Below are 24,090 nucleotides of genomic sequence, written 5' to 3'. Positions count from 1 at the left end.
CCCTGTCCCTCACTACGCGATTCGACAAGGACGCCCCACGCCCAAAACTGAGGGTGTGGATCCGCCCTTGTTTGGAATGCGTTTACTGTCTCTTCGCTTACGGTATATTTCATCGAAGGAATTAGATCTGTGCAGAGCTCAGCACAAACGCAAGTATTTCACAAAAACTCTCAGAAGTGTGCTCGCTACAGTGTAATTATGCCTTTGAGTAAATTGAGCTCAATAAAGGCCCTGTTCTAATGCAGGGTACAGCGGGATGCGAATGTCCAACATCAGCAACGTGTTAGTATACTGGTGCAAACCGTCGATTTAGTTCTCTGAGCGTGCGAGCTGGAAGAGGCTGGCGCTTATGTACTAAGGGCTGTATCTAAGGGTTATGTCGCTAGCATGGGTCCCAGTTGGGATTCAAGTGGGACACAGTAGTGTGTACAACGGCTGCTTTGCATCTTACAGACGTGCCATTTCCTCGCGCAAAGCGGTACTAAAAAGGAGTGGGATAACGCCAGCCACACGCCGTATGCATACAAAGGTGACCAATGGGTCTCTTACGACGACGAAGATAGTGTTCGTGACAAGGTAAGCCTTTTATTTTGTACTCATGTGGTAACCTGTGTCAGTTGGGATTTCCACATGCTGGGATATAAGCAGCAGCAATGGCACGCACAATGAAGAAGAAGCAGCAAACAGAACGACTGCTGACTCCCTCAACTCAAGGATTTATACAAAAAAAAGTAGATAACTCCGACTTAACAAAATAACAAGGTTTACTCAGACGTTTCGTCCGTCATGCGGACATCATCAGTGCCAAGCTGAATGAGCGATTACACAACCGGTCGCTATTTAATGAGAGATTACACAACCGGTCGCTGTTTAATTGGCGCTAATTTAAATAGCGACCGGGTGTGTAATCTCTCATTCAGTTTGGCACTGATGATGTCCGTCGCATGACGGACGAAACGTCTGCGTAAACCTTGTTATTAGGTTATGTTAAGTCGGAGTTCTCTACTTTTTTGTCTAGTTATGTCGTCTTCCGGCTTTTGGAGTATTTTTGCATCATAGGATTTATTCCCGATGCAAATGCTTGCAGGCACGGTCGCATCTGACCCTGTCAGTTCAAAAAGTAAGGTAACGTTTTACTCGTTTTACTCGTTCGACAAGAATGCTGAATGTGTGACGTCAATTAGTGGAGTAGTTTCTGTGCAGTTTGCTGCGATGCATGACAAGAGCAGAAGACGGATGTTGACGACGCCGGAATTCACTCCCTGCAAATTCGAGAAAGCGACACTAGGGGCAAGGCCAATCAGTCAGCGCCCTTGAGCACTAGCACGCCACATAAAGGAGCGACCGAAGGGTCTTTGGCGACAGGACCGCCTCGCTTCATGACACCAAATGGTTGGCCAAGAAGAGGGCCTTTTCGAAATGGAAACCTCTTGTAGCCGTTTGCGAAGGTCCTTATGCATCAACATACGCCCCGCGAACATCATTGATGCAGCGTCTTGCTGCGACTCACACACTTTCAGTTCACATTCCTTCGGTAGGCTCTCTCACCAACCGAAAAATGATGATACTGTTGATGATGCCATCATCTATGTAACGAAACGCTTGCTCAATCATTTGATCGAAATCTCCCACCGTGTTGATTCTGTCGCGATACACCTGGTGTTTGACGTAATCCCCCCCCCTCCTAAAAAAAAGGAGTCACATGGGGTAAGATCTGAGGATCCGGGAGGCCGCTCCATGTTATGCGAGCCCCTGCTCACCCACCGCCGAGTGAATGGTTTGTCCAGCCACTAGTGAACGCACCGGTTCCAATGTGGTGGTGTCTGGTCCTGAATCCGGTCCTGAATGACTTCCCCAAGCAAGCAATGGCCGATGGCTGGGCCGAGGGTTGGGCAAATATTGGATGCTGATGGGTCAACGAGCCGTCGGCCAACCAACAGTGGCACGATGTTAGCCAGAGGACGATACAACCGCCCTTGGCAATCAGTCGGCCAACGAACGTTTATGCCATGTCGGTAAGTGCGCGGAAGAGCAATGCTTGGTAAGCGGTCGGTCAATCAACGCTCATACGACGTTGGCAACCGCACGGCATAACGATGCGTGGTATGCGGTCGGCCAACGAGTTCTGAAGAATCCAGCATGTCGAAACATGCTGGACGCAACGCTAGCATACGACGGGTGCAAGCAATATGGCCGATGGCCAGCGGTTGGCAAAAAGTCAGATCACATCTCGCCAGCGAGTCCTTCGGCCAGCGAACGTTGGCGCAATGTTGCATAGTGATAGGCAGAGCGAGGTATGGCAAATTGTCGGCGAGGGGACAGATCCGTACGAAGAAACCAGCCTGTAGGCCAACGTCTTGCCATCTTACTCCAATCGCGGTATGTCACCTGGATGAGAGGGTAACGCGGAATGGTGTATTAGTGTATAAGTTCGATTTTCGATGGACCAAGTGCATGTCTGAAACCAAAAGCAGTAAGAAACAGATGCATCATCTTCATGGTGAGTTAATACGACATGCAATTCATCATTTCAGTGTTGTTTGTGCACGCATCGAATTAAACTTAGACACGCTCACCCTTCATTTTGACTAACAGGCGAACAGGACACTCGAATTTGTGGGCGCTCGCGAGACAACTTATGTAATGTGTCAGTTCTTCCTCGGTAAAGAAATGCAATTGCTTTTCTTTGTGAGCTGTTCCGTCCTGGTGGTATCAGACATCTTGGGAGCTTTTATAATTCGACCTCTCTATTTGATTTTGTTGATCTCTTGCACTTTGAACGCCGTGCACATATCTTTCAGCATGTGTATAGAGCTTCTGCTGTGGCAAGAACTCGTGTTTGAGATTGGTGAGGTAGTTCTCGCAAGCGTCTCGCAAGCAACGTCCTTCGCAGACTGCAGAGGACATTGTAACGCCCAACATACGTTGTTTGCGGACCAGTGACCAGTTATGGCCATTTGCGTGACCATTGAGATGATGTTGGCGTCGTCGCTAAACAAAACGAGCTCCAAGTTCCCAGAATTGCGGGACACCTACTCTTAAAGTTGGCTTAACCTGCGAACTCGATGCCCTCCATTGAGGCTATACATTCCGTCTGCTTTCCATAAAATATCCATTAGTACTGAGGGTTTGGAAAAAGTGTCCACATCTAGGCGTGACGGCAGAAGGTTCCTGGATTGTCCACAAGTAGATTGGTAGCTCGAGACCATCACACTTTTTTTCCTGAGGGACTTATTTTCGCCGTGTTGGCTTCATTGCAGAATACATTGGCGTGTCTTAATCCTTAAATTACGTCAAAACCAGGGCTTCCCCCAAAAGTGTCCACATTGGACATGAAAGACTGGCCTGTCTTGTGCACTTTGCAACTTTATGCGCAGTTGCAGGAGGTCCTAATTTTTTTCCAACGACGAAAAAAGTACACGATAGGCCTGCGATGGCTTTCAGAGTATTTCTAACCAAATTATTCCGCTGTGTTGTTGCGTTGCTGGTCTCGTGGTATAGTGAACGCGTTGTGGGTTTGCGTTCTTGGGTTCAATCCTTGGTGTGGTACTTTTTTTATACAGATATCATAGTATTTTTTATTGCATTTATTATACCTGAAGTACTTTATAAGCGCTACATCAGGGGATTTGTACAAGGTCGCACAGCTTAACAAAAGCACAGTAAGAAATAGTATATGAGCAACATTCGATGACAAGGCACTCCATTATCGGATGGGGCACTGTATAGGTGAATATAAGAAATATTCTGTTGAGCCTAATGCGGGCTCAACTTCTTCAATTATAGTCTGGTTCAATTTAAATACATTGTGAAGACGGCTAGAAACAAAAAGTGTGACAGTCCTAAATATGAAGAACCCGAAAGCGCAACAATGCATGTTTTTGCTGAGCTGAGAGGACATGCCTTCGTTTGAAGAATACACACAATCTTAGAATTCAGGTACACTTGCTCATAAAATTAGCTTTACCTGCCTGCAGATCACCACCGTAGGCGCGACGTAATTTAGTAGTTTCGATAAGATAGCACAGTAGACTGAGTGTTGCACACAGTGTCGTCCACAACTAGAAGCATGGATTAGTTCATGCCTGTCCCTGTAGAAGCAGATCGGCTGAACATTCGCCAATGTGACTCTTTCGTTAACGAGCTTAACTTGCGTAGTTGCAGCTCCTGTGTGCCTGCGACAGCCCAGCAGCTAGCGCATGCCTTAGAGCAGTTGTGTAGATTGCTCTGTCGCTGGACATTGGTACAGACGGCACTGATCAGAAGCACGTTTTAAGAACATGCCTTTCATGGTATGTGATGTCGAAAAAACACTTCAACGTGGGATGCTGTCTCCGGAGGTGTGGCATGTGATGTGACGGAACCTCCCCCGGACCGCAGCTCGGTGTCGATTCAAGTCGTGGAGAGCAGGTGATAGAATCGATGAGTTGTGCAATCCAGCTCGGGGGTCTGCTGTTGAGAATTACTGGCAGAATCATCCTACCGTCGAGTCCTGAGTGACGGCTCGAAATTTGTGTGAGGGTAGACTTGGTCAAGACTCAGCGGAGAAGGCGAAGGCTTTAAGCGAGTGTGGTCAACAAGACTGCACTAAAATTGATGCCACCGACGTAGCCATATAACAAATGCACTTGCCCATGCGCTCATGCGCGGCCCGAGTCCGTGTGTTTCGGAAAACGAAACTACCGTCGTCTTTTATTTCGTTGGGACTATTGGAGCGCTAGCCTCTACCATAGATGTATTGGGGTCTTCAAGATGAAAGTAAGATCCATACAGACAAGAATTTGGGACTCAAATGTAGGACCGGTTATCTTAATCAATCAATCAATCAATTGAACTAATTCAATCAATTAATTACTGGAGAAAATCACCAAGTGTCGACGCGGCTTTTTTTAATAAAATAGAGGTTCCGGAAGCGTCCAGTAAAAACGGGCTTTTTATTTAATTAATGAGCGCATGCTAATTGCTATGCTCATTAAAAAGAAATCTTTTAGATATGTAGATATCGCCACTTGTTTCCGAATAATTCAACCTTCATAATTCAGGCCTTCATAAAACACCGTATAAGAGTGATGATAAGCACCGAGAAACGTATGCTACCGCTTCATTCGAAGATAGGTGAAGACAGCCACATAACTGCGACCACATTGAAAAAGGACTCCCAGCTGCTGGCTCATTTTCTTGTTTGCTTACTGTCGCGAGTGGTTACGTCGGGTATGTACTAAAAATAAGTGATCCCGTAAATGTCTGCAATAGCGATCTCTGGATGTCCCTGTCTACTCTTTTTTTTAATTGCAATACAAAATATTCTCGAGTACATCGTTCATGTATATATTAATTTCCACTAAAGGTTACACTAAGGCCATAGCTGCCTTTGCATCATGAAATTGTTCACAAATAGACCAATCTATCTACGGTGGCGTCTCTCATGATCATAGTCGGCGCCACCAATTATTAATATTAAGATCGTGCCTTTCTCACGCGGACCAATCATTTCGCTTCACGAGCTTCTATAGCGCGATTTTTGATTTCGCAACGACATTCAACCAACAGAAAAGGCTTGATGCATGTTTCAATTCTGAGCCACGCGTTGCATTTTTTTGTACCTGAGCACGAACTCTCGTGCGTGCCCCGCGTGGCCACAGTGTTATTGCCGTGCAGATGACGTTAAAAGTTCTCTTTCTTATCTCTCCTCCTCGTCCCTCCCCGAATTTTTCTTCTTTCGATATCCTAGTGAAAATCTGTCAAGTCGGCTTTCTTGCATGGTTGTCTGCTCTCACGCGAAGCCGACTTTCTGTGTCGTGTCCCTGAATTCTGGTCATAGTGGACTGTCAGGAATGCGCCGCAGCTCGCCACCGCACAATTGCGTACAGCGGTCACAATATCCTCACCAGAGCGTTAAGCATTTACAATTTGTACGTAAAGAAAGAACGGCCGTTGATGACGCTTTACAACGTAGTTTTTCCTGCGCCGAACAATCGCGCTGCCTTGATTGTGCGCATGCCTGAACGGTCCTTAAATGTCCCCAACACGACGTTGGCGAGTTATGTTCGGATAATCATGCCTTTTGTTCTTGACCGAAGCTTACCTTTTCTGGGTGAAGCGCTTTGCCCATCTTCTTATGGTGTGGTGCTACGGCGTAGGCCGGCTGTATGTAGGTCTTGATTTTCTTTCCACGAGTGCAAGAATTCTTAGCTTCGTGTACCCGTGGACTACGCCTGTGCGCTCCTGTACACTTAGTTGGCGCATTGTGAATAAAGTTGGAAAGCGGTATATACATGTTAGGACAGCAGGTGAATACACAGTAAACAATCAGAAAACAGTGAACGATAAGATGAAAAAAGTGTATGTCACTAGTAAGTACTGGACTCTCATAGTTCACAACGCTCAACTGTCCTGAACACGATTTAATTAGCAATTAGAGCTAATTGGGCCCCCCACATTAATCAGCACCCTCCAGGGAGCCATTGCACTAATTGGGGAGCGTCTATCTCGTGTCCAGAACAGCTGAGCGTTGTGCACTACGAGAGTCCATCAAAATAAAAAAATAGGTAGAAAATAAAATAAATAGATAGAAATAGAGTGGAGAGAATCAATTTATTCGAAAATCAACGATGCCGTCCCGAAGAAACCACTCCGGAAGACCCGAGTGACCAGCGCCCGCCATGTTGGTAGTAGGCACCCAGCAGTTGCAGTGATCGACGACAGGTGTCCAAGTAGTTGCAAGGATTCACACCAGATGGCCCCACCATCATAGCTCTATGCGAGAAAGACAGAGCAAGATACTAGCGGCAGATAGAAAATGCCAACACTGCTCAACAAGTCTAGGCATGCGAGAGAAAAGGTCTAACCGCTACTGCTAAGCAGCACGGAGAAAACAGTACACATCTGGGAAAAGGCAATCGACTAGGCCTAATCACAGCGTCACAACACTATGCAGCTAACACAAGGCGGGAACCACTAAACGTGCGTCAACACGGAGAAAAGGCTTGGTCACTGCTGAACAAGTCTAAACATGCGCGCGTACGGCGAGAAAAGGCTTAACACGAGCGCAGTCAAACATTGGCAAATCACTTGTTGGTCACCGCTAAACAAGTCTAAACATGGGGGCACGGCAAACATGCGAGAAAAGGAGCGCGGAAAAACAACGCGGCAAATCACTCACCTTTTCCCCCACCGCAACGGGTGCGACTGCTCCATCTGAGAGTCAAGCAGAAACTGAGCGGGCGCGGGAACTGCGGAGCAACCGAGCGCACGTCAGCTCTCCGCTACAGCCACCGAGCAACTGACTGGGACGACGCGCCGCGGCAGCTACGCATGCGAGCTCGCTCCTAGCGCACTCTGCGCCGCCCGCCCGCGGGTGGTTTCGCCTTCGGCTCTCCGCTTCTTCCGATGCGCTTCTCAGTTTCGGTTTCGCTCTCCTTTCTTTGTGCGCGTTTATCTGTATAAAGGCAGCGCGTTGCGTGCTCGCGTCATCATTCTGACCGATACCTGGAAAACGCCATGTGTGGTTTATTCTCCTGCGTTTCTCGTCGGCGAGGAAAGACAAAAAACGAAGAACTTCGTGAGTTTATTCGTGGCATCGTGGAGGCCTTTTGGCGTCTTTCAAGCGGCCTTTCAAGTCCACCGCCTGGAATGGTTGCAAGCACGTCAAGAAATGTGTCAGGACAACATGAAGACACTCGACCGCATCTTAGCGGCGGACAGACTGACGAAAAAGAAGCCCAACTTTAGCTTGAATTATCTGTATTGGGAACGCAGTTCCGATCTAGAGGACGACAATGACGTGTAAATAAAAGCAATGCATTCCTCTTCTCAGTCTCTTCTTTTTCTTCACACAACGTGTACGCACGCAACATGTCTTCCCCCGAACCTTTTCGTTTCCGTCATTCCTTTCGCTGTATGTTAAGCGGCCCTCCATGTCCGGCAAATCTACTTTCGTTGCGAACTTGAATGACGTGGTGGTCAAGCCTCCGTCACAAATATTCTACGAGCAGAAATATGCTTCGTCGAGCATGCAGGACGAATTTGTGGACTCCGTAAAATTTACCAAGGAGCTACCGCGAGAGTGGGACACGTCGCGCGCTACGCTGATCGTCGTCGACGATCACATGACTGACGCCGGTTACTTGAAGGAGGTGACCGATCTTTTGATTCGGGGCTCTCACCACACCAACGCGTCGATCTTCTTACTTCTTCAAAACATCTTTTTCGACAGTATCCATTTTAGAACTATATCCTACAACGCCAATTACGTCGTCCTGTGGCGCACCGTGCGCAGCGTGCACCAGATGGAACATTTAGGCCAACAGCTATTTGGCAGAAAAAGATTGGAGTATTTTCGGGACGCATATAAACAAGCGATGTCGTCGCCCCACGCTTATTTACTCGTGGATCTTCACAACTATACGCACGAGGACCACAGGTTGCGTAGCAATATCTTTCCGGGAGAACGTCAATATATCTACGCTCCAAAATGAACCTCCGCCCTCACCTCACTTTACTCAAAGTACTCTCTACTCTAGCCCCTCCGCGTCGTCGCGACGTCTTGAGACGTTCTTCTTCGTCCGACATAAAACACCTCTCCGAAACTTGCCTCAATGTATTGAACGGAAAGGTGGCTCTAGCTCCAGACACGTTCGCGCGTTTGAAGAAGCACAAACGCTTCTTACGACGGCTTGCCTACAAAAAGATTCACAAGAATCCGCAACGTTTGAAGCGCTATTTGTCTCAGCAGCGAGGACATAGCGTTCTTTCGTCGGTGCTTCCTCTCCTACTTTCCGCCGTGTTGAACCTTTTCGCTAATGGCCAAGACAATTGAAGTGACCACCTCCTCCTCCATCGGAAACATTCTTTCCTCGAAGGAGAGTGACGACGTCAAAGTGAAACTCATACTGCAAGCACTGTATCGCGTACTCAAGCAGTACGGATTTGACCCCTATGACAATAAAAACAAGGCGTCCGACGCTACAAAAGACTTTGACTATTCGCTCCTCTCTCCAGAGGTGGACGAAGAGGAAGCGGAAAGGGTCGTCTCAGAATTAAAGAAGGTTCTTTCCTGGGATCGCGAGGGTTGTGTCTCTGTGTCGGGCAAGCCCATCAGGCACTCCTCCGTTTACGAACTCTTCAATTATTTGTTGCAATGTAAGACGGGAAGAAACCTTCCTGGTTCCCCAAAGTCTCGAAACTATTGCACCTGATTTCTCTACCCAAATCTCGCGAGCCTCAACAGCAGCAGCAGCAGGCCTCCATTGCGTGGACGACTTATGGAGGGATATGGAGAAACCAGAGGGTGGTTTGGGGGGTGTGGACCGCTATAGAAAATCGCATCACTTGAGCAAAAAGAAGGCTCTTGCCATTCTCACAAAGCTCGACGCCTGCACGCTTCACCATCCGGTCAGAAGAAAGTTTAATGGGAGACGCTTCATCGCGCTCAAAATCAACGACGTGTGGCAAATGCACCTCGCCGACTTTTCAAAATACAAGAGATTCAACGGTGGCTTCCGCTATATTCTCACGGCGATCGATTCCCTCTCCCGCTTTCTGCGCACCCTCCTTCTAAAGACGAAACGCCCCGCCGAAATGAAAAGGGCCATGATACAACTTTTTCGGGGAGGTAATGCACCTACACGCATTTTTTGCGACAGAGGAGGGGAATTCTACAACAAGGCCGTCAAGGAGTATCTGTCATGAAAGAAGGTCCACATGTATTCTACCTTCTCTCCAGTAATCAAAGCATCGCAGGCAGAACGGGTGATACGCACTTTATGCGACAGAATATTCCGTTATTTTAGAGTACCACTTCGTTTCCGCGCTTCCCAATATCGTGCGCGACTACAACACCAAACACAAGACTTTGGGCATCAGCCCATCCGACGTCATACCTGAAAACGAATTGGAGCTGTTCAATAAGATAAATGGGAAGCCCGTGGTACCCTCCGTCAAAAAGAAGCTCAATGTGGGGGATAAAGTGAGGGTCCTACTACACAGAAAAGGTTTTCATAAGAGCTCGGAAGGGAGTTGGTCGCCTCAGATTTTCACCGTCTCCCGCCTGAGAGACACCTCCCCTCCCGTCGTGCACCTGGAAGATTACCGGGGTAAGGAAGTGGACGGATCTTTCTACCCGGAGGAGGTACTCATCGTAACCCGATATGCCAATCAGCCTTGGCCAGTAACGAAAGTGCTGAGAAGAAGCAAGTGAACGGTCAGAGCTTCTCCTTGGTTCACTGGTTCGGTTACGACAAAGAACACAACAGTTGGGTTCCGAGCAGCGACGCCGCAAGCACGCCTGGATGCGATTAGCCAGCGCATAGTCGAACGCGCGCGCTTCAGCTTCGACGGAACCGAACAGAAATGTAAAATTCGGCTTTCGAGGGCACCTTCCCCTTAAGAGTTTCCGAGTACCTGGCCGTGCTTTTGGGCTTGGAATCGCGTACCGTGTTCACGGGGGAGGAGGATGCTACGAGCTCCGTCGAGGTACTCCTGGAACCCCCATTTCACAACATAATCGTCCACACGGATATCGTGGAACCCACATACGTAGGGAGCGGGAAAAAGCGATATTAAAAATACTACCCTTTTATTACGAGAAAGACAAGCACGTCGTCACCTAAACGTTAGACAACATCCAGTATTTGCACCTGTCTCAATTCGAAATTCCCTGAGTGACGACTGTTCTCGCGGATGAAACGGGAAGACGTTTACTGTTGCGGTCCGAAGGTAGAACCAATTTTACGTTGCATTTCAAATATGCACCGTAATTCCCCCAAAATAATTCCCGTGTACACGGGACCCCTTTTCCAACGAGGGGGCAATGTGTTGAGCGACATATCCAAGTTCATCATTCCCATGTGGCAGCAAATAAAACCGATCGCCAAGAGAACGTTGAAGCGCTTCGCGCGGAATTTGGCCGACGGCGAAAGAATATCGCGCGCAGTAAAAAGGACGGCCATAGCAACAGGGAGAGGCGTGCTGGATTCCATGGAGGGCTCTGGAAACAACAATGGAAAGAAACGTCGCAAAAGACAACAAAAGGCGCCGACACACGACGCACCTGCAGATATCTTTGGTACGCAGTGAAGGTCACACATCCACTGCGCGCTCCGTCCATCATGACGTCAACAAAAGGAAAAATACAGACGCAACGGTCACCGCATTGTCTTACGAGTGACGTGATGATATTCGAATACCCTTCCATTCAATACGGCGTGGAAGATACTTCGTACCAACTCTTTTATCTATTCAACGGGGTAAATAATTCCGTGATGGAATTTTCTATTCAAAATCTACAAAGGGCACAGTTGGATCTCTACGGTAGCTTCGTGTCTTTCAACGCGCGCATTGTTCGCGACGACAGGGAAGAAATTGACGAGAAAAATGTCGTTTTCCCAATAAATCATCTGTTGAGCAGCATGTTGAAGACGGTCACCGTTTATGCGAACAACAAGCTCGTCAGTTCCAACGAGTTGTTCGCCTACAGGAGTATTTTGGACGTCATGCTTCATTCCACGCCCCTGGCTCAAGCAACCGTGCACGCGGCTGAACCGTGTCGAGGACGACGAACATTTAAAGAACAATTACGACGTCTCGTCTCGCGGTCCGAAACAACGTTACGAAGCGACGAAGGGTGGAAAATACTTTAACCTGGTCGGACAGATCAATACGAACCTATTTCAACAGCTGCGTGTTATGATACCTGCCGTCGAAATTCGCGTCGTTTTCCTGTTAAACAACGACGAATTTAAACTCATATCGGTCCCCAACGACAAGAAAAAATACAATTACGAGGTGGACACCAAAGAAATGACGTTACACTTGAAAAAGTGACGCTGGCACCTTCCCTCTTTTTGGAATACGAGCGGCGGCTTCAGACCACGCCGGCCATCTATGTGTTACGCGGATTGGAAACCAAAGTGCGGAGTTTGAGTGCCGGGAGCTTGGACGCTCACTTTGAAAACGTTTATCCAGTGATGGCCAGTAGTTAACTACATGTAGTTAAACTACTAGTTAAACTACCTGATTGTAGTTAAAAAGTAGTTATCAACTACTTGCAGAAATGTAGTGGCAACTACTAGTTAAACTACTATTTGAAGTAGTTAACTACAGTAGTTAGGTTACTGAAGACGCCAACTACTTCCGATTTTGCCGCAACGTTTACGGCACGATTGTGCGTCCGACTTTTACCTTGAGCTACTTGTTTGATGAGAACGGAGGTGCAGAGCAACTGTGTCGTCCATGTGTACTAAATCTTCAGTTTTAATGCCTTAAAACAGGTTGCTTTAAAACAATGTTTAGAACAGGTTGTTGAACGTACACCATAGCTGATCTGTTCTGTTTCCCACCACTATACTACCGCACATGCTTTATCTGTTTGTTTGTTTTTTGTAACGTCCGCAGTTTGATTCCAAAGCGTAAGGATTTGTGTAGTTTGTTGCAATCCTGTGAATGTGACCCTGTTGCACTTACTGAAACTTGGTTATCGCCAGATATAAGAGACAGTGAGCTGTTACCAGAGTGTCCTGGCTTTACCTTCTATCGCTGTGATGCATTCATCCCAGAATTACACAAATCACTACATCATATATTTCCCAAATTCCCAAATTCAAAGGTTATTCTTCTTGGTGATTTCAACTACCCCTCAATTAATTGGAGATCCACCTCAGCCTCTGGCAGTGAAGAACGTTCTTTCATTGATTTGTGTCATGTGTTTGACCTTCATCAGGTGGTTCATGAACCCACCCGTATAACTCCCACCTCATCAAACATCCTAGACCTAATCCTCACTAACGACCCAGATATAGTAGGTTCTGTATTTTCTCCATGCGCCTTGAGTGATGACAAAGTACTACACTTTACAATATTTGTCCCCAGCGTGCCCCGTCGTTCCTCGTGCATACGCATAAGATTATACGATAAGGGTAACTACGACCAAATAAATTCTGAATTATCCAAGTACTTGGCTAACTTTCTCGCTAATTTTGAAGTACGAACAGTCGAGGAAAACTGGTATTTATACAAATTCGAAATTAATGCACTTATTGAAGCCTATATACCCTCCATTCTCATCAAGACACATTGTCATGCCCCATGGTACAGTCATGAAATCAAACTGCTCGCCCGTAAAAAGAAACGTCTGTACAGGCTTGCTAAGTGCTTTAAGTCTGCATCATCACTGCTAAAGTATCAAGAGTGCGCCCGGAAATACAAATCATTGGTGACTTCTTCGAAACGCATGTTCTATAGCGAGGGCCTCGTTAACCTCTTGAAGTATAACCCCAAAGCGTTCTACAAAGTTATAAACCCAAAATCTCCATCGGTAAACATCCAACTGAAAGACCGTGATAGTAATTTTCTTAGAGGTAACCAACAATTCTCTTATCTTCAACAACGCATTTGCAAGCGTGTTCACCAACGAAGACACAACTGCCGCGCCTCCCACATCGATCTTCAATAGCATGTCACCGATAGCGATATCTCCTGCTGGCAGTGAAAATATTATCTCTTCCATCTAGGTTTCCTCCTCTGCTGGTTTCGATGGAATAAACAGCAAAATTCTTAAAAACACAAAGGCTCACTCGAGCAGATTTCTTGCTGCAATATTCCAACAATCACTTAATAGTTCATAGATGGGTAGAAATCCAGCGAACCGGTAGAGATGTAGGAAGGGAGTTGCCTCAGGACAGAAACCGCCGATATTTCGAACAGAGACTGCTCTTCTTCTGGGCACCGTCCTCATCATTGGCATGGTTTAAAGGGACAATTCGCATAAACCTTTAAACACGTCACACCTAACCCTTTAAATACCATGCTAGTGATGAGGACTGTGCCCAGAAAAAGAACAGTCTCTGTTCGAAATATCGGCGGCTTCTGTCATGAGGCAACTCCCTTCCTACTTAATAGTTCAGTTCTGCCAGAAGACTGGCGTCGGGGAATGATAATACCAGTGCATAAAAGTGGTGTCACTCATTCACGGTTGAACTATAGACCAATCTCCATTACCAGCGTCCCCTGCAAAATCATGGAACACATTATGTATTCGTAGGTAATCAACTTCATAGAGTCAAATGCTTACTTTTCCCCCTCCCAGCATGGCTTCCGTAAAAATTTCTCGTGTGAAACACAACTAGCTCGTTTTATCCACGACCTCCACTCGAATATGGACAGTTCTACTCAAACAGATGCCGTGTTCCTGGACTTTGCTAAAGCCTTTGATTCTGTACCGCGCGCTAGATTAATGGTAAAACTCTCACAACTAGGCCTTGATGCACATGTTCTCTCCTGGATTCATATGTTCTTAACTGACCGCCTCCAGTCCACTTTCGTGAACAACCATTCCTCGTCCTTTTGTCACGTATCATCTGGTGTCCCCTATGCAGGGTATGGCCTTTGGGGTATGTGAATAAATAAATAAATATTGCTTGTCTAGTGAAGCCTCATTTGCTGTGAAATAATTCTGCAATTTAGTTTATCGCGTAGGCACAGAAAGAATTTCGTCGCAAGCTTTGTATTTGACGATCGTAGCAATGGCTTGAGCCAAAGCTTATCATTGCTTGTGATTCATATTTAGGTGTCCAAGAACACTACAAGGGATTGGTGTTGATGGACAACGTTAAGTAGTTAAAGAAGTAGTTTTAACTACTCCCCTGAAAAGTAGTTGAACTACTAGTTAAACTACTCAATCGCAAAGTAGTTAGTAGTTATAGTTAAACTACTGTAGAAGTAGTTAGTGGCCATCACTGCGTTTATCCCGAAAGGGTACCTTCCAAATTATGCGTCGCCCTGCTCGCCACGCCCGACTTTCTCGGCGACATCCAATCGAACCCCTACAAATTCCGCCATTACGACCTGTCTCATTCGGTGCTCTCCGTGGACGGCCAGCAAGTGCGAGCCGAGTACGACTTTAAGAACGACCTCGTCAAAATTCTCTACTTTAACTTCTTGCAAGAACTGGGTGAAAAACATTTCAAGTACAGCTACGAGCGATTTAAAACGAACGGGTTCCTTCTCTACTTCAACTTGGACGTGGAGAAGTGTTCTTCTCCTTCGCATTTGAACGAGTGGCAAAAAGGAAACGTTCGCACGCAATTACGCTTCGCTAAAGCCCTTCCACACGCGGTCACCGTCCTCTTGACTTCAGAGTGTCCCAAGCTCATGTGCGTTGACAAGGACCATACGGTCACCTTGCCATAGAAAAGATGTACAAGAGCGAAATCTTGGAACTCGTGTCCCTGAACCTCCTCGCTTCCTCCATGCTGAGAGGCATTTGCGCATCCGACGAAGCCTTCGTTTTACACAAGCCCGGCTATTTAATCATCAATACGGAAGAGCGCAGAAAGCGCGGGCAGCACTGGGTGCTCTACCTGAAAAACTACGACGGGTCTGCCGTGTTTTTCGACAGTTACGGACTTCCCCCAACGAAGCAAACCTTCGAAGGACTTAACTAGTGGACGAGTATAACGACCTGTGTATTCAATCGCCTCTTTCGACTTACTGCGGGCTTTTTTGTATCTGCGTAACCACGCGCATGTCGAAACGCCACAGCTTGAAAAATTGTGTATCCATATTTTCCTGTAACCTCGAAGAGAATGACGAAACAATAAAACGTCTCCTCGTGAGCGAACTCGTTTCGTAAAATAGTCTATTTATTTTTTCGTGACATACACAAGACGCTTGCGAAACGATCTTCCAACTTGCTGACCCGACGCTCGTCACCGGTCACCGTGACGTCGAGGGATGTGTGGAGAAGCCAGTAGCGATGGACGATAGGTCGGTTGAAGTCCGCATTGATGAGACACGGGTCGACTGCCTCTCCTCGTCTATACTTTTCCAACAGCTCGAGCTTGTACTCTACGAAACACTTCATTTTCTTTGCAATCTTCCCACTGACGGTGAACAGACGTAAGGGTATCGTCTTGAGAATCGAGCGAAAGTCACCCTCGCAGCCGTCGCCGTGAATATAATCGCGTAAGAGCAGCAAGTCCCGATACATTCGCGTTTGCCAAAGGTTGTAAACCTCTGCTCGGGCGTCATGACTGAGACGGAATGAGAGTATATACGCAACCTTTTTTTTTATTCATCGTGAGAGGTTACACATGAATTAGGCTCCAGCTTTGGTTTCGTAGCCGGGAAGACAGCCCAAATATGGACGAAAGCTCGAGTCTAACCAATGGCTGGGGTTTCTTGACCAGAGTCCACCGCAACGACAGGTGGTCAGTTGATCGCCGATCCGCAAAAAGAAGGTCTTTGGAGGAGGCTTGAAGGTTAGGACCGGGGGTAGATCTCCCGTCAGTAGCCATTCGTAATCTGCACGAAAGGAGCGTGAGAAACACGTGTTTTTATCTTAAACACACGTACAATCTTCTTCAGTCACAGAGTGACACTGATGGTCCATCTTCTCCATCTTCCTTCAATAGTCGATGTCCTTCGCAACGAACGTCGAACGGTACCGTCCGACAGCCGAGAAATGGGCGAATCAATCTGTCCGTCCAAAGCTTTGCTCTGACAAAAACAAAGTGACTGGTTATAGAACGTATTAAAAATAATGAGGAGACGTACCTTTTGACCACAATCCACCGCAGTTGGTGCAGAAAAAGCGGGCGCTGCCAATCTCCCGAAATATGTGAGGCGGGAAAAAACCGACTTCACACGCAGCAAAAGTGTGGTAAACTGGAAACGAAACTCTTCAAACATTTCGACGATGATGACGACATGGGTATTACTTACGAGGATCTACCAAGCTGAGCATGATGGCGATCAAACGTTCGCTTCGACATTTATAGTAAAGCTTTTTCTCTCACTCTCTATGACGTCATTGAACATGTTTGAACGTGTTCAGACACGGGCGAACCGTCGAACTCGTCCCTGGACACACTAGTTCCTCTCGCTCCCTCTCTACGACGTCATTGAACGTGTTTGGACTTGTTAAGACGTGTTTGAACATGTTTTGACGTGTTTAGACACGAGCCCCGCGATAAGAAAAGCGTCATGCAGCACGAATTAGACTAGTGGTTAGTGTATCGCGTCCAGTGTAGGAGGATCCTGGGTTCAAATCCCACACTGGATCTTCTCGTCGTCATATAGAAGTCGGCCCAGAGTGTAGGCTAGACATTAGTGTAACGTTTTATACAACGTCGATGGTATCATTGTCATATGCGACATCGCACAGAAAAAAGGCGCGAAAGACGGAAGGCGGGGTGGTCAAAGTACAAACAGCACCGTCGCAATGCGAGGAGGAGGAGTGCGATGTAGCGACTATAAAAGGTGCTCTGGTTCTACGACGATTGATAGGAAGCCCACGAGGGGCATTCATCTACGACGTGAGACGTTTCGTGGAGCAAAATGTAAGTTGATCGGTTCAGCTGTGTGAGTGTATTCTCTGTATGGCATTGTTTTTCAGGAAGCGATAGCCGCTGTCACCGCATGACACTGAACACACACAGGGACTCATCCCATCCTGTCTCATCATCAATCTCAAGCATTCCTCAACTGAAGGGAAAAGTGAGCATTGTTTCGTGAGGGGGAATCTCGTACTAATTTTGTTTGACCGCAGTGCCACGCTGTCTCATATGTCAGTACGACCCCATCGATGCCATGCTCGCGGCCGTAGAAAGAGAGCACGAAGCTAGAATAGAGAATCTCGGTAACTGTCCTGTCGTCCTTTCAGATGACGACGACGACAACAGAGTTAGTAGTCCGCCTTTCGTAATAAGTGAAACGGACGACGATGACGAGCCCCTAGATGAACACGACAGTGCAGAACTGCTCATGAGGGAAGGGGATCAGTCGTATGCAGATTTCATTTCTCTGTCCGGTAGGGTTCGAGATGAATCATCAGATGCAAGCCCAGAATTTCGCAATGAAGATGGGCCTGTCCAGGGTCGTAGAATCACTGAATTACGAGAACATGTCATAGAGAATCATCCCTCGGTCACGGAGAGGTGTTTCCTTCCTTTCTTTGTCACAGATGAGGCATTTGACAGAACGGCTACTAGGTAGACGCTTCTCTGTTCCCCGCACGACGACAACGTCAACGATTTGTGACTCTATCTACCGAGCATAGCTCCAGCAATCACGCGCGTCCTGGAAGCATATCCCATGCCTTTCAAATTTTGTCTGTGCTCGAAAGCACTCATGGTTAAGGACGGAGCCGACGGGTTGACTTCTCTTCTCCTTCACGTGAACCTTCACATGAGAGTGGTTCATAACCGCCAAGAATTTCGAAGACGCGACAAATGCTGCCATGGCGGAGTCCTCGCAACGCGTAGAAAACTATGCGAGAGAATGGTCTGGTTTCACCTCTAACGACGTCCAGTGTGTCGACTTAAAACTAACGCGTTTGGAACCGAAGTGGATTGGGTGCACGATCGAGCTTCCTGAGCTGGTCAAAAGAAAAACAGACTCTCACAAACGTCAAACATCCACCAAATCACGAAAATGAGTGTTTGAAGTATAGCGTGCTGGCACTCTTGCATCCGTTGAGGAACAACCCAAACGATTATGTCAGATACCGCGTAACGTACTGGCCGCCCTGCTTCCCAGTCACTTACGAAGACATTTCCCTTTGGGAGAGAAAAAACAAAATCTCCGTGTACATCTACGTGTTCGACGAGCAGATGAGTTCGATAACAACAGGACGCGTTCCCTGCGCGCTCTATAAAGATAAAGTTCATCTGCTCGAGGTTAGAGAGCATTTCTATGGAATCAGAAAATTTAGCACTTTCATGGGACGAAGTGACTACTTTTATTGCGAGAAATGCAAGAGCAGTTATGGAACGAGAGAGGCGTTCGAGCAGCATGAACGTCTGTGTCGAGACGTAAACGAAGTGATTCTCGAAATGCCAAAAGCAGGGGAGAGCGTCTTCTTCAACAAGATACAGTACATGCATCTCTATTCCTATTTCGCGGTGTTGGACACGGAGAGTGTCTTGGAAAAGGATGCACTCGTTAAGGACGGCGCGAGTGTGCACAGGATGAGCTCGTACTACATCGTTGTATAGAGAAGTTGGGACGGAAAAATACTAGGCCTAGATGGCTATTTGGGACCCAACACGGCAGAGAAATGCTTGCTCTCGCTCAAGTGATTTAGCGATCAAATCGAAACGTTGAACCGTTGTCCCGCGCCATTGGTCATGAGTATGGAAGACCACTTTCCACACCAGAGCACGACGCACTGCGAATTTTGTGGAATCGAATTTAACTGTCACACGCGGAAGGTGTCGCATCACGACCACACTCGCTTCGTAGAGTCCAGTTCTTCAAATTTTGTTGCGACGCTGTGTGATACTTGTAACCTTACGTGTCATAACACCAAAGAACTCGTCGTGTGCATGCACAACCTGCAATACGATTTGAGCTCCCTTCTCCGCCACATGCACGTTCTAAATCTGGGCGAACCGTGGATTTTAGCTTCGAGGTCGGAAAAGATGAGGGTTCAACATTGGTGATCTCCATTTCCGAGATACCACGCAGTTTTTCAACCGGTCCTTGTCGAACCTGGTGGAAACCCTGCTCGCAAGCGGTGGCGAGAGCGCGTTTCACTGTACCTGTCAAATGTATGGTGACCGTTTCTGGTGCCTCCCCATGAAGGGCATTTACCCGTACACCTTCGTCGAGAGTTTTGAAGTGTACAATTTGCCCGCACTACAGCCAAAGGGAGCTTTCAAAAGTGACCTGAACGACCAAGGGATCACGGACGAGGACTATCAGTACGCCCTCAAGATTTTCGAATGTCAGAACCTCGGCGGTTACACGCGTCTCTACGTCACGCTCGACGCTTGTCAGCTCTGTGATGTCGTGCTGTATTTCAGGAAGATAGCGCAAGAGACGGAAAGATATCCTACGTACCGTGTCCCTCACCAGGTACGCGAGGAGCGCCACTGTGAAGCTCACCGAAGTCAAGCTCGAGCTCATGAGCGATCGCGAGATGTACGAAATGATCGAGAAGGGGATCAGGGTAGGTATTTGTAACACCTTCCACAGGTACTATCGGGCTAATCACGAGGGGTGCGACAATTACGATCCCCAGCAAGAAAAGACTTTTATCCAGTACCTCGACGTGAACAGTTTGTACCCGTACGCAATGACTTTCCATCTCCCGACAGGTGGTTTTGAGTGGGTCGATCCTTCGAGGTGGAGCGAGATCGATTTTCTCAGCATTCCTCACCATTCGGAAGTGGGTTACGTGTACATGGTAGATTTGTCGTATCCCGAAGAACTGCACGGGCTCACCAGGGATTTTCCCCTCGCACCCGAACACAGGTGCGTGGACGACAACGAACTCTCCCCCTACCAGCAGCACTTGAAACACGCGATGGCACTAAATGCCCCTCCAACAAAGAAACTCTTGCTGACGTGCTACGACAAAGAACGTTACGTCGTTCATTATGCATTGCTCGCTCTGTACGTGAGGTTGGGCATGAAAATAAAACGACTTCACAGCATCCTCTCGTTCCGCCAAGACAACTTTTTGCGAAATTTCGTGCAGAGAAACGTCGCATTGAGGAATGCTGCGACCACAAAATTCGAGCGACTTCTGTACAAAACCATGGCGAACAGTACGTTCGATAAGTCGATACAAAATGTGAGATGCATGAAAAGGTACGCTATAGCCTACGACAAAGAAAGCGGGCTCCGAAACGCTAGCTCCGTTGACAGTCAGCATTTTGACATTCGGAGTGATAATTGCATCTTGTACGAGATGAAACAACGCCGCATCAAATGCACGCACCACCTTTACGTGGGCTTTGCCATTCTGGAGATATCCAAAGTCCGAATGTACAGCTTCATCTACAAGTCGCTCTTTTCTCGCTTGACGTGTGCAGTGCAATTGATCTATAGCGACACAGACAGCATAATTTTTTCTCTCACGTGTGAAAGCCTGGAAGAGCAGCTGATGAAAATTCAGGACGACTTAGATCTGTACTCCTATCCACCAGCCCACCCGCTTTTCAACGACGAGCACGCGAATCAGATGGGGTACTTCAAAGACGAGACGGGAGTTGGAGTTATTCAGGAAGTCGTAGCCATCTGAGCCAAAATGTACAGCATTCTCTTGGCTGGGACACACAAACAGATTGCGAGAGCGAAAGGAGTTAAGAAAGACGCGGTGAGGAAACATTTATAGCACGAAGTGTTCCGAGATTCTCTGTTCAATGAAAAGGTGGTCTCTCAGAAGCAGTGCACCATCCAGAGTATAAAGCAAACGATGTACACCATTTCGAGACTCAAGAAGAGCTTGGTCCCCTATGACGACAAACGCTATCTCGTGGATGCCGTACACTCCTTCCCTTACGGAAGCTGCGAATACGGTAAGCTTTCCTGGTGTTTTGACGCGTATCACATTACGATAGTACTCCCTCTTTGTGCAACAACGAAAAACCCGGAAGAGAGCACGAGACCATCGACGTCAGGCATCGAGTGACCGCGGAATAAAGAGCTGCACGCGCATATAATCGAGAATAAAAGTTCTAGTCGAGACATGCTTCTCTCTCTTTCCGTCCGGAACCGTTATGCAGACGTTCTTGTAACGGGCGTAGATCCGACGCACCGTCTCCTGCAGCAGCCCCGGCGAGTTCTCTCCTATATTGCCAAAGCCTACCATGTCTATCACGTAGCGAAAAGCAGTGATGATGACCTCGTTTTAGGGACTTTCGCTGCTGAAACATTCCTTCTCCACTTCTTCCCAAGAAGCGTGGGTGCGGGAACAATTTTGTAACAAGTGGTAGCCGAACATCTTCACGTATTGATGATGTGAGCGAGGTGCGCTCTTCCTTTCTACAGATAAACGCGCGCAAAGAAAGGAGAATGAAACCGAAACTGAGAAGCCGCGCCATCGCCACTAGGAGCCCGCGCGCGCAGCGGAAGGAGCGGAGAGCCGAAACCGAAACCACCCGCGGGTGGGCGGCCCAGAGGGCGCTAAGAGCGCCCGCGCGCGCGTGCGTAGCTCCCGTGGCGCGTCGCCCGAGTCGGTTGCTCGCTGGCTGTCGCGGAGAGCAGACGTGTGCTCGGTTGCTCCACAGTCCTCGCGCCCGCTCAGTTTCTGCCTGACTCTCGGATGGAGCAGTCACACCCGTCGCCGTGGGGGAAAAAGTGTAGCGATTTGCCGAGGTGTTTTACCGTGCTCCTCTTCTCGCATGTTGACCGTGCCCCCGTGTCTAGACTTGTTTAACGGTGACCAACGAGTGATTCTGGTGTGATGCCTTGCAACTACTTGGCCACCTGTCGTCGATCTCTGCAACTGCTGGGTGCCAAGTACCAACATGGTGGGCGCTGGTCACTCGGCTTTTCCGGAGCGGTTTTCGGGACGGCATCGTTGATTTTCGAATAAATTGTTTCTCTCCACTCTATTTCTATCTATTTATTTTATTTTCTACCTATTTTTTATTTTTATGGACTCTCGTAGTGCACAACGCTCAGCTGGTCTGGACACGAGATAGACGCTCCCCAATTAGTGTGGTGGCTTCCTGGAGTGTGCTGATTAACGTGGGGGCAATTAGCTCTAATTGCTAATTAAATCGTGTTCAGGACAGTTGAGCGTTGTGAACTATGAGAGTCCAGTACTTACTACTTATTCAATGATAGGCAAGCCTGAGCGATGGGCAAGACACGTAAACAAACACAAACACGAAGGCTCTAGCCTTCGACTTCTAGGCTTGAGCCTTCGTGTTTGTGTTTGTTTACATGTCTTGCCCATCGCTCAGCCTTGCCTACCACGGAATTTATCCACCAGCTAGCCTGCATTTACACCATTCTGTCAATTACTACTTATGTCGCATAACTCGAAGACATTTGCCGACGATACCTACGAAATCAGAATCGTCTGCTTGAGTGCTACTTGGTTGCCTTCATTCTCATATTTCGCCTTCGCCGTTTTACACTGCGCATTGCAATCATAATTTTTTGTCTGTATAGAAAATCGCTTTATACAACAGTTTTGTGCATCAAGTTCGATGCACTTCGTTGTTTTCAATGCCGTCCGCAACGCTGTTTCCGATTGTGGAGCCATCCAGGGGAAGGAATGCAACGGTATGGGCTAGACTGCACGGGCTTGGGCTAATCTCAAAACCCGATCTCACGAGTCGGCCCGTCTCACGGGTCATTCCACGGGTCAGCCGATCCCACGAGGCTTTTACTAAAGCCCGATCCCCTGGCCCAGACAGGTCCACGGGCCGGGCTGGGCCGGGCCGGACAAAGCTTTTTTGAGGGCCCGGACAGGGCTCGGGGTTGGCCATTATGGGCCCGAGTCTGGCGCGGGCCAGTACACTGCTTGGCCCAGGTCGTGCTCGAGCCTCTCTTACCCTTCTGTTAGCTAGTCACGGTCACATTTAGCCCGGTCTGATACACATCGCCGGGCTGGGCTGGGCCGGGTAGACTATCAATGAATCAAGCTCGAGCCGGGCGTGGGCAGAGAAAATTAGAATCCTTCAGGCTTGGGCCGCGCCCGGCCTAGGTATTTAGCCGTCGTGCCGGGCCCGGCCGGGTAAGTCAAGGAAGTCCGGGTTCGGGCCGGGCCTGCGGCCCGCGCATAGCTGCAAGTATGGGCTATATGAAATGCTAAGCAGAGTGTGGGTTTTTAATTTTCACCAATTATTCGCAGCAATTTGACAGGAGTGACTACACAGACATAAAATCTTAGCACAAGATACATCCGGTACATTCACCTGTATTTGGATAGTGAGCTACATACTATACCAGTGCTTTTTGTAAGCATGAAGCACTTGTACACCTCTGCCTACTAATGATTAACCTCACTATGTTGTTATTTTTTCTCAGGTGCAATGGATAGTGAATAATGGCTATGGTGGCGTCATGACCTACACACTGAATGATGATGATATGAATGGCGACTGCGGGAAGGCAATCAAGACTGCAAACAATCCGCCCGCAAATCCGAAGACATTTCCATTACAGCAGATAGTATATAATCTGACAAAAAACGTTGAAGTTTCTACAGTTTCTAATCATCGGAAATAGAGTGTTAAACAACTAAGTAAAAATTCCTTTGCTTGCCACCTTCATGTTTTTTATTTGTTGTTTGGCAATTTTGTGTACACTTCGACAAAGTGAAGCACATAGACATGCGCTCCCTTGAATCTC

The 24,090-nt window shown here is 47.7% G+C and overlaps 1 long non-coding RNA gene across 1 annotated transcript; it reads left to right on the top strand.

The window, feature by feature from the left end:
* Nucleotides 1–478: 478 nt before the first annotated feature.
* On the top strand, nt 479–24,006 carry LOC135377080 (uncharacterized). Its single transcript, XR_010418012.1, has 2 exons — nt 479–576; nt 23,767–24,006. It is a non-coding gene; the product is annotated as an uncharacterized LOC135377080 (long non-coding RNA).
* Nucleotides 24,007–24,090: the final 84 nt, after the last annotated feature.

Source organism: Ornithodoros turicata, chromosome 1 (assembly GCF_037126465.1).
Source record: "Ornithodoros turicata isolate Travis chromosome 1, ASM3712646v1, whole genome shotgun sequence".
In the NCBI taxonomy this organism is placed as follows: Eukaryota; Metazoa; Arthropoda; class Arachnida; order Ixodida; family Argasidae; genus Ornithodoros; species Ornithodoros turicata.
The sequence above is the reverse complement of the archived record's forward strand: the minus strand, read 5'-3'. Positions and strand labels throughout refer to the sequence as shown.